The sequence below is a fragment of the Peromyscus maniculatus genome, chromosome 6, assembly GCF_049852395.1.
Source record: "Peromyscus maniculatus bairdii isolate BWxNUB_F1_BW_parent chromosome 6, HU_Pman_BW_mat_3.1, whole genome shotgun sequence".
Classification (NCBI taxonomy): Eukaryota; Metazoa; Chordata; class Mammalia; order Rodentia; family Cricetidae; genus Peromyscus; species Peromyscus maniculatus.
Genome location: NC_134857.1, coordinates 136,215,684 through 136,227,918, shown reverse-complemented (window position 1 = coordinate 136,227,918; position 12,235 = coordinate 136,215,684). Strand labels below are relative to the sequence as shown.

General features: G+C 39.1%; 1 non-coding gene across 1 annotated transcript; it reads left to right on the top strand.

Annotated features, from left to right (window-relative positions):
* The first annotated feature begins 6,272 nt into the window (after positions 1–6,272).
* Positions 6,273–6,345, top strand: Trnak-cuu (transfer RNA lysine (anticodon CUU)). Its single transcript has one exon. It is a non-coding gene; the product is annotated as a tRNA-Lys (tRNA).
* The last annotated feature ends 5,890 nt before the right edge of the window (positions 6,346–12,235 follow it).

Here is a 12,235-nt window from a genome sequence, read left to right as displayed (position 1 = left end):
ATTTTATAAGTACAAATAAAAAAGTGTGTCCAAATAATCATTACCATTAGCTGCTAGCATAGGAAAGATTTAAACAGAGCAATAGAATGTGGCATGAGGGAAATTCAATTCTGGGATATCCAGAGTGTATTACATTGATTATCAGCCCTACCCATTGACTGTTATGGTGATATTTTATTTGTATTAAAATATTATTTGTATGTTAATAAATAAAGTTGCCTGGGGGTCAGAGCTATTAGCAAGCCAAGGAAAGCCGGGCGATGGTGGCGTACGCTTGTAATCTCAGCACTTGGTAGGCAGAGCTAGGTAAATCTCTGTGTGTTCAGGGATACAGCCAGCATTGGATACACATGCCTTTAATCTCAATACCAACCATAGAAGACCTGGAGGTCTATACAGACAGGCAGTGACGAGGTAGTCATGTGGTTGGGTTTACAACCAATGAGAAGGCAGAACAGAAAGTCTATATAAAGACTTTATCACAGGAAGTAGCTCTTGTATGGAGAGGTAGGACCACCACAGGAGGAAGGGTAAGGTTCTAGCTCTTAGCTCTGACCTCTTGGCTTTCTTCTTTGCATTGGTTCTGTGTTTCTTATTTAATAAGACAGTTGATTACATCTACAGACTGTGATTAATTTGGGGGCACATCATACTGACACTTGGTCTTACAGTCAGTGCAGCTCAGGATATATGAGTCTTCCTAGTCAACAAAACAGGGATAACAACTTAATTTCACCATCCAAAAATAAAATAAGGGAGATTAGATCCTAAAAACAAACTTCTTCAAAAAGATTTAAAATTTGAGTTTCTAATGAAAGCCATACATATGTACAGGTTGGCTACTGATTACAGTGACATGAGTTTCTAAAACTTCAAATTAATTATAACAGACCCCATTTAATCTGATATCTATATAAGCATAGGAGGCCCAATGAAAGTAGTTGACCTCCATGATTGCCAGGGTAAGTCCAAAGCCCTTTGGGTGGTTTAAGGCCAGCAGCTCTTAGGAAGGGGCTTGTCTGTAGATCCTTTTCTGAGTCTGCCTCATACTAAGGCCCTGGAGCTGCTGTGCTGAGCCCACTCAGATGACTGAGGAGAGAGTGGTCCTCTTAAGTTTGACATGATAGGACACATTAGGGTAAGCACAGCCCAGTGGATAGTGCCTCAGAGCATCTGGACACTGAAACCTGGCAAAGTTGAAACTAACAGTCATACCAGGCACCTGCTTGGGAACAGTTCACATGGAGTGGTGTCTGGATTCTGACAATGATGATCAGCTTGGTGTTGGCCATTGCATAGAGGGCTTTATAGCAGACAGACATATAAAACACTTTTATTTTACAGAATGGGCTATTTCAGATTTAAACTGATGTTTAAAAAAGCCAACCTTTTTTCTTGATATTATAAGAATTTTTTTTCTCATATGCTGGTATGCTAGCTTGAAAGAAAAAGGCTCCCAGGGGGAGTGGCACTATGAGGAGGTGTGGCTTTGTTAGAGTAAGTGCGGTCTTATTAGAGGAAGTGCATCACTATGGGAGTGGGCTTTTAAGTCTTCTATGCTCAAGCTACTCCCAGTGAGACAGGCCACTTCCTGCAGCCTGCAAGATGTAGGACTCCCAGCTCCTTCTCCAGCACCGTCTCTGCCTGAACACTGCCATGTCCTGCCATGCAGAAAATGGACTGAACCTCTGAACTGCAAGCAAGCCACCACATTTAAATGTTTTCCTTTATAAAACACCATGGTCATGGTGTCTCTTCACAGCAATAGAAAGCCTAACTAAGACAGAAGTTGGTACCAGGGACTGCAATATTGTTGTAATAGGCCTGACTATGTTTTAGTTTGGAGTAATGTGCACTTTGGTACTTTGTGTTAGGAAAGCACGGGATGCTGATGCTTTAAGAACTGCTTAGTGGGTCATAATAATAGGAACATGGAATTCAGTGGTTCTCAGAATGCTTTGAACTGTGGGGTTCAAAAGGTTTCAGAGAAGAAGAATTCTAGTATGTTGCCCAGAGATTGTTCTTGTGATATTTGGTGAACAGTGTGGCTGTTTTTTGCCCTTGTCCAAGGAGTCTGCCTGAGATGAAAGTAAAATGTTTTGGATTAATTTCATTGGCAGAGGAATCCTGAAAATAATCTAGTATAGACTCTGTTGTGTGGTTACTAGTGTTGACTCTAATGAATATTTATAATGAAAAGGAACAAGCTAAGCAATTAAAAATACAACACATACAGATTGATAAAATGGGCACCAGGAAGTGGAATAGAGCTAAATTCTCTGTTCAAGGAGATAAAGGGATTAAGAAATTGAATAAAAGGAGTAGTGACCTCAGGGCAAAATCCCACCCAGCTAAGTTTCCAATATGTGAAAAGCTTAGAGCAAGGTGTGGCAGGGCATACCTTTAATTCCATCACTCAAAAGGCAGAGATTGGCAGATCTCTGAATTTGAGGCCAGCCTGGTCTACAGAGCACGTTTCAGGACAGCCAAGCTTAAGCAGTGAAGGACACAAAACTGGTGAAGATGCAGTTGAATGAGGGGACTATGTTCCAGCCCCAGGAAGCAGCAGAACTTGGCATCTTTGGCCACAAGATTCTGACAATAGAGTTAAAGATAAAATGTAGATGGACTTTCCTTTGAGACACCAGCTCACAAAAATAATGGAGACTTATGTTAATTATGAAAGTTCAGCTTTTGCTTAGGTTTGTTTCTAACTATCTCTTATAAATTTATTAATCCATTTCTATTAATTTGATTTCTGATGTGTGACTTTATTACATTATTTCTGTATTGCCCATCCTACTTGCTCTGCATCTGGCTGGTGATCCATGCTTTTTCCTCTCAGAGCTCTCTCTGTCCAGAAGTCTCTCTGTCCAGCAGCCTCCTCCTGCCTAGCTATTGGCAGTTTAGCCTTTTATTTAATTTAATTAAACCAATCACAGTGATTTATCTTCAGACAGTGTACAAATATCCTATAACAAGAAGAAGTGGGTTATGGAATTTGTCTCCACATATAAGGGAAACTGCTGAGGCCAGGTATGTGTCAGGGGTATCCCTAAATGAAGGCTTAGAGAGGTCATTTTGTGAAGCTGTGAAGTTGAATCCTGGATTTCCTTGGAGACTCCAAGATGATAGAGATGCCTGGGTTATGGAATAACTGCTGAGGAATGCTGCTAACAGGAAGTGGAACCAACCCAAGAGAAAGAAGTGTGTTGCAGTTAACAAAGCTGAAAGAGTTGGAGATCTGAAGGGTGTTTTTACATCAGACATGGAGATGCAGAGATTGGAGGTTGCCCACCTTGTTCTTGGTCTTACTTTGGTCCAGTATTTCCTCACTATGATCCTTTCTTTTTGTTTTGGACTGGTAATATATATTCTGCATCATTATATATTGGAAGTATGTGGTTTGCTTTTTTATTTTGATTTTACAGGGAGATTATAGTTAGGAAATTGCCATGATTCTCACTTTGGACTTTGGACACTGAAAAAAAAAAGGTTGAGACTGTTTATAGACTATGGAGACTTTTGAAGTTAGACTGAAATCATTTTTGCATTATGATATGGCTTCAAGCCTCCAAAGGGCCAGGGAGTGGAATGTGGTGGTTTTAAAGAAAAAGGCCCCCAAAACAGTGTCACTATTAGGAGGTGTAGCTTTAATGGAGTAGGTGTGGCCTTGTTGGAGGAAATGTGTCGCTATGGGGGTGGGCTTACAGGTCTCCTATGCTCACATTACTTCTAGTGAGACAGACCACTTCTTGTTACCTGCAAGATGCAAGACTCTCAGCTACTTCTCCAGCACCATATCTGCCTATACACTTGCATGTTCTACCATGATGATAATGGACTGAGCCTCTGAACTGTAAGAAAGCTACCACAATTAAATGCTTCCCTTTATAAGTGTTGCCATGGTCCTAGTGTCTCTTTATAGCAATAAAAACCCTGAATAAGACAGCTGGTAATTTAAATTGCCAACACATCCTTGAGAGTATTTATTTTCTTCATCTCCAGATACACATCAAAGTTCATAACAACTATCTCAAGCCCAATTCTAAGAACATAGTTACTAAATTGATTTTAAGATATTTATTAAATTTGTTCTTGGCCTTTGAATATGTCTCATTATAGAAGCACATTCAAACTTTCTTTCCAAATGCATAAGCATGGTTTCCAGCACAATCTTCAAATGGAAGAGGAAAAATAAGCACAATATATTTCCATAAGATTCTCACGTAGCCACACAACCTCCCTTCATATGAACCACCTGCTTCTGAATGATGGATTTGTCTCAATTAGAAGACCTTTGTAGAGAATCCTTTTCTACCAATATCCACTGAATGATCAGAATTCATTCCTGACAATACAATACCCATTGGATGGATTTCATGGATATTCAATGACATAATCCTCCATCCCAACCACCCTTGCAAGAATTTCACTACTCTACAGAACGCTTGCAAGAATTCCACTACTCTACAGACCTCCCCCCCATTTCTCTAATTTATACCCTTCTCTCTCAGTCTTTAGCAAAAGATCTTTTACTGTCTCTGTAGCTTTGAGCGTTCTAGCATTTCCCTCTCCATATCTATGAGTGAGATCATATGGAATTGATCATGTGTCTGTGGTGGTTTGAATCTGGGAACACCCACAGTGTACAATCTAGAAGCAGGAAAGGCTTAAGAAGCAGTGAAGGAAAACAAGTAATTTCTAGTCTGAGTTCAGAAAAGGCCCAAGATAACCAACCTGGCTGAAAAAGTGCAATCTTTCCATCTATCTTCTACTCAGCTCATCAATTAGTTAGATGACTCCAATCTCTAATTGGGATGACAAAACCTTTTAATCAATAAATGGATTGAAATACTGAATTCACCTATAAATGTTCTCAGCCACATCCATATACAATTATTAGGCAAATACACAAAGATTTTCATTTTGTCAATGCTTGGAATATATATATGCACAGTCACACACAACAACAACATACATACACATGCACACATATAATTGCATGTACATATACATTCACAGACACCCCCCCCACACACACACACACGTGTACTATGCTTTGCATGCTTTGTACGCTTGCATGTACAATGTTGTATGTTGATGATTCCAACAGAGAAAAATCTTCATGAGGAGCCCATTGGTCCCTAAACCTACAGCTTCATTAGGTATTATACCTGTGTTTTTGTATGTAAGTGAAACTACGTGCAAAACACATCTTTGGCCATAGAAAAGCTAGCTCAATATGTTAGAAAATTAGAAATTTGTGTTATGAGGTATGCCTGTAAAGTTTAATTGGATTCTTTCCAAAGTTCTGACATGATCATCTAAAATGCACTCTACTTCTATCTCTCCAGGTCCAGTCAGCACAAGGGAGAGGCCCAGGGTGTTATTTTAAGGGTACAGAATGGTGATTAGATTCTGGAAACTAAGTCAGGACCTAGGAAAGGGAAATTGGTTAACCTGAGACAGAGCAGCAAGGATACATCATGGGGTTCAGTACACAGGACAGGAAGGAGTGTGTTGCTGGAGGGCCTCTCTCTAGGTTCCACCAAGCCCCACAGTCCCACAATCCACATATAAAATAATCACTCAGACGCTTATATTACTTATAAATTGTATGGCCGTGGCAGGCTTCTTGCTAACTGTTTTTGTATCTTAAATTAACCAATTTCTATAAATCAATACCTTGCCACGTGGCTGGTGGCTTACCGTCGTCTTTACAGGTTGCCTCTCCTGGCCGTGGCTGCAGTGTCTCTCCCCTCAGCCTTCCGCTTCCCAGAATTCTCCTCTCTCCTTGTCCCACCTACTTCCTGCCTCGTCACTGGCCACCAGTGTTTTATTTATATAGAACAATATCCACAGCACTTGCCCTTTTTTCTTTTTTTTTTTTTAAAAAGGAAGGTTTTAACTTTAACATGGTAAAATTATATATAACAAAACAATTACCGAGGAAGAATTATAGTTACAATCTTAAAGAAGATGTCCTATCTATCTTATATTTGTGAGTTTAAGGTTTTATATCTAACTTATCTTTTATCATAACTGAGGAAATTACAACTATCTAGTCTTCAACCACATCAAAGACCTGAGAAGGAACATAATGGTACCTGAGAAATTGTAGATGGATGTAAGCAACTTTTGGGAATCTTGCAAGAGTAGACCGAGACAGCTGGCAGCCTGGACAGTCACAAGAATCTATTAAAAACCGCTTGATTTGGCGGCAGGTCCGCTTTTCCACAAGGGCGGCAAGCCGGGCAGTTGGCTTCCTAGCCCAGCTAGCTCAGTTGGTAGAGCATGAGACTCTTAATCTCAGGGTCGTGGGTTCATGCCCCACGTTGGGCGCCAGATGTAGATGTAACCAACCATCTTATTAAATAAGAAACACAGAACCAATGTAAAAGAGAAAGCCAAGAGATCAGAGCTCAGAGCTAAAATCTCACCCTTCCTCCTGCGGTGGTCTTAGCTTCCCGAAAGAGAGCTATTTCCCTGTGTGTAAGTTGTTTCATAGTCATTCTGCCTTCTCATTGGTTGTAAACCCAAACACGTGACTGCCTCGTCACTGTCTTTATGTACAGCCTGCCGGGTCTTAAAGGCATATGTCTCCAATGCTGGCTGTATCCCTGAACACACAGAGACCTATGGGGTTATAGGCGTGCGCCACCACTGCCACACTCTGTCTATGGCTCCAATAGCTCTGACCCCCGGGCAACTTTATTTATTAACATACAATCAAAATCACATTTCAGTACAATTAGAATACCACCACAGGAGTGCCTGTGGAGTTTAGGGATACGTATGAGGAAAGCTGACTTCTCCAGCTCCACAGCTGCACATCAGTTGGTGGGAGATTGGGTGGCTGCTTCTGTGATATTGTCTCTGGTGCAGCAGCCATGCATGCATTGTAGCCCTCACCTTGATGTGTTGAGGACTGTAGGCTGCCTATCTCTAAGACTTATCTGGTGCTTTCTCTAGTTAAATGAGCAAGTTGAACAGCATCATGCTAGGAATCATAGCATCTGAGTAGTGTGAGTTCTTGTTCATTCATTATCTCATTTTTAACCGGCATAATGAGTATTTGGTTTCATTATGGTGTTTCCAACGTCTGTTTCTTTTGATTCTTTGATGCCCTTTTCTTTCATCCCACTACATCTCCCTCCTAACCTTCCAACCACATAGCCTAATTTCTTCTGTCATATATCAAGTGTTCCATCTACCCTCTTGTGTTCCCCTTTCTTGCTCTATAGGCTAAAGCCACACTCAACCCCTCCATGTATACACACACACACACACACACACACACACACACACACACACACACACGAACATTTAAAACAGAGGTCTTCACATGAGAGAACACATGAAATTTGTGTATTTGAGCCTGTTTTTTGTTTTTGTTTTTGTTTTTTGTTTGTTTTGTTTTTTGTTTTTTGAGACAGTTTTGGTGCCTATCCTGGAGCTTATTCTGTAGACCAGGCTGGCCTCAAACTCACAGAGATCCATCTGTGTCTGCCTCCTGAGTGTTGGGATTAAAGGCATGCACCACCACACCTTTACTTATCTGAGCCTGTTTACCAAGTTTATTGTGATATTTTTCAGATCCACCCATTTTCCTTCACATTTCATAATTTTATTTTTCTTTATAGTTGAATAAATTTCATTGTATACATAACACATTTCAATTATCCATTTATCTGTCGATGACAACTAGACAAATTGCATTCCTTCATATTGTAGATAGTCTAGCCATATACTATGAATGAGCAAGCATCTCTTTCCTGTGATTTAGTGTCCTTTGGGCAATTTATGTGCTAAGGGTGACAGAAACACAGGTTTACATTATGTGATTTGTTAAATTCTGTGAAATTACAATGCCTTATAAAAGGACACTTACCCTACCTTCTGTTAAAAAGGAAATCACATAGTGCTGATGCCCATGAACCACAGTGATAAACATCGCACAAGCATACAAATGTCTTCTTCCTGTGACAAGTCTTTGAAAAAACCATGGCTAGGCTGATTCTTGGACTGAAGCTCCATGAGATTCTGCAAGCTATGGCCATTCAAGCATTTATACATGGAAGTTGTAGATAATTAATTTGTGTTGTTGCAAATCTTAAGATCTTTGGTAGTATTTTTATACACCAATGGTTGACTGATACACCTACTAACTCAACTGAGGCTGAGGCTTACCTGTTTGACTTGGCTTTCATCTTTTCTTTGCTATAAGGAATACAGTGGCTGTAGTAATTGTCAAACTATACTGAGGAAATTATTTTCTGATTAAATTCTTCCATGATTTACTTTTGTGTGTAACTATGGGACACAAAAAACAAAAACTCAATAAAAAACCATTTCATATTTTACAAATAAGCAGTACAAATGATTTTCAGCTGACAAGTAAGAAAACTGAAGGGCAGTGACAAGGCTGAGGGAATTGTGAGTAGGCAGGTCTTACGAGCAGAGCACTAAGGTCTTCTCTCACCTCAGGTATGTCTTGTGGCTGAAGCACTGGACAAGCAGATGCATTTCTTGGTCTTGTCATCATGAAACATGACTATACAAATGTGAAGACTTTTATGAATCTAAATATTCATAACTATCTTCCAAGGGCCGAATCGGAGACAGGAATCTTTGGGATATTCATCAGTTTTGTATCAAATGTCTTTGGTCATTTTGACTAAATGTGTTTAAGTTTTGTGGTTTTTTAGCATTGACATTTCAACAGCATATTTAGAAAGACTAGGAAGTTTGGTTATATTGTGCGATGTGCAGGTAACACAAAGGACCATTATATTTATTGCAAATTTAAATTTTCTAACAGATTATTTTCTCTTAGTTGTAGATTCTAAGTAATTAAAGTCTAGGTCAATTTTTTTAAAAAAAAATCTCAAGGTTGTAAGATTCAAATAAATTTAAAATAATCTGCTGAACAGTGAAATTAACTTACTTTGTTTTGATCAGCTAACCTAAATCCACTGACAACTAGCATTTAGACTGTTATCATATTATATCAGTATTTTACCATTACCAGTGTCATATAAGCTATTTAAACACTTAGAATATCACAAACCAATGTTGCACAATGTTATTCAATATATATGAAGTGCATATCTGAAGGACCCTGCTAAGGGCAGGTCTCATTCAACTGCTGATCATAAAAAATCTGGCCAATTCTACACAAACTTTCTTAATAGTTTGAAATAAAATCCTGGAATAAGCAATTCAAGCATGGATCCTTAGCTGCTGATGCACTGTGGATGCTTCATGCATTCATTACGATAGCATGGAAGAAAGTGGGGATGTGATGGTGTTTCCCAGTGGGGAGTGTGTAGAGCTACGCAATGACAGCATTTCTTGTCATCATTTAACTTGCAATGCTCACTGCTAGAGTGAAGGAAGTCTGAGCAATGCATAAAATGCTGGCAAAGCAAGGAAGCAAGAGTAAGTGACTTTCCTAAGTGTGATGAAGGCACTTTTTAGAACAGCAAAGATGTATTTAATATTTATATTTCATTAGGCAGGGACAGCCTGCCTTAGCATAGCATGCCTTGAGGAAGCAGAGGTCAGGAGTGATGTGTAAATCTTTATTTTGATGTGTTCCAGCATGTGGTCTCTTTCCTTTCCAGCTGGTTGGATTTTCTGCTTCCTTTCTTCATGCCCAGCCCTAAGCTCACCAGGAAACTGATCCTAATTAACTTTATCCCTTTTTCGTTTCACAGGTTCATGGACTTTACAACTGCTGGCATTGAAACAGACTTTATAAATAAATTAATTCAGCCCATTATTCTTTATCATCATCTTACTTCATGACAGGCACACGCATGCACATGTGTGTTTGTGTTTGTGTGTGTGTGTGTGTGTGTGTGTCTGCTCTATATGCACAGATGTGCACATATGTCCATATGGCTGGTTTATTTTTATTATATTTTATTTTTAATCAACATATTTGTAAAGTCACCTGAGTAAAGCATTTAGTGAGTGTTCTTAATAACCTTTGATATTTGAGAAAAATTTATTGCAGATCTAGGTCAAAGAAATGAAAGTTATTTAACACTATTTTTTCTGGTGAGAGAGTGTCACTTTATGTTCAACTATCCCATCCTGAGTCCATTCAAATGAATCCTCAAAAAAGGTAAGTAATATAATATTAGACAAACTATTCTTTAAAATTTTCATACCTGATATTTTGATCATACTCTTCCCCTTTCCCTGACTCCTCCAAGATGCTCCACCTCATTAGCTATTCATACCAATAGGACAAAGAGAACAGAGTGTGGAGAAAGTAGAAGTCTCTTTATGTAGCCTTCACTGTCATCAATTCCAAGTGTACCAGGCAAGCAGGACAGTGACTATTAATTTAAGACTGATGATTGAGGAATATCTACTGTCCTAAGCACATATGCTTGCCTACTGTTTGTCACACACACACACACACACACACACACACACACACACACACAATACATACATACATACATACATACATACATACATACATACATACATACATACATTAGTGATGTGATGAATGCAACCACTGAGGCCATGAACAGTCATGCATCCTGTCAGGAACTGGGATGAAAGCTTAACATTCAAGATCTTTGAAAAGAAAGGGAAACAAATAAACAAACACCCCAGAATTCCTGGATGTAGTTTTGGCCAAAGTAAGATGAAATGAGAGTGAGACTGAATCTACTGCTCTCAGTGATGACCTTCACAGTCAGGTGAGATCTAGGACCTTGTTGTAGTTCTCAGGATGAACTTGACAGCTGGTGTGTTCTAGATCACAGAAACAGCACAAGATGAACCCCAGGACTGTTACTTGAGAAATGCATACTTTCTTATAGCACTGTAAGCTTTTGTGCATGTGACAGTATAGTGTGATTTCACAGCATAGATAGCATATTGCCTTCCATTTTAAGAAGTACATTTTATGAGCCAAGTGATTTATCTTCAAAGATTCACTATTGCCCCACAGAATTTGAGAATCCATTGTTCATAAAGAGTAAAGTATTATTGTGTTTTATAAATAAGATGTTATAGGCAAATGGGATTCCTAGCAGGCATCGATGTCTTTTTAACTTTCTAGAGGTCAAGAGGTAGTGTATTCTTTGAACTTCTGTGTTATTTGGGAATGACCAAGGAAGAAAATATTGATCTCTCCTTTCTGTAATCTCAGTGGGAGGCCTTTCTGATAGCTGAGTTTGCAGTAATGTTGAAGTTTCCTCACAGTGATGAAAGGTCACTGGCTTGGCATCCTACAGTTACAAGAGCCTCCCTGGAACTGTCACTTTATGCCTATTGTCCTTCGTGAATTATTTCTGTTCAATATTGGATAAGGCTAATTGATCTTGTGATGTGCATTTTTTGTTTTATTTTTATGTTTGCAATGCTTTCAATTAACACATAATACATATATTTGCTTAGTATATTGTGTTTTTTTCTCTATATATACATAATGTCTAATGATGAAATCAGGGTAATTAGCTGTAAACAATACACAACATTCATCAACTAGCTGTGTTTCATCTAATAATTTTAAAATATAAGGTTAGTTAATGTTAACTTAATTATTCTGCTAACACACTGGAGATTTCTCTCTTTTCTGACTGTGTGTTGTTCCCAACCTTCTACCAACAGTCTCTCTGCCCTTCTTTGTACTGTTTATTATTCCAGAGGAAAGACCAGTATGTTCAAAAGACACCTGCAGGTTCATGTTTATTGTAGTGCTCACAAGAGCCAGCACATGGAAAAAATCCAGCAGTCCACTGTTGGGTAATGGAGTGCAGTAGATATACATGTGGTGTAGACAGCTTAATGATACCACCCCACAATCATCTCTAATGTTCTGTGCTCTGAGATGAAAAATGGGCCTATGATACTCTAAAGTCGATGCATTTGCTGAGAATTAGCAGGACATGTTTGCTTTAGGGTTGTAGATGTAACCAACCGTCTTATTAAATAAGAAACACAGAAACAATGTAAAAGAGAAAGCCGAGAGGTCAGAGCTCAGAGCTAAAATCTCACCCTTCCTCCTGCTGTCCCAGCTTCGCGAAAAAAGACCTACTTCCTCTCGGTTCGTATTTTTAAAGTATGTTGTTCTGCCTTCTCATTGGTTATAAACCCAAACACATGACTGCCTCGTCACTGTCTGAATGTACAGCCCCCTAGGTCTTAAAGGCATATGTCTCCAATGCTGGCTGTATCCCTGAACACACAGAGATCTTATGGG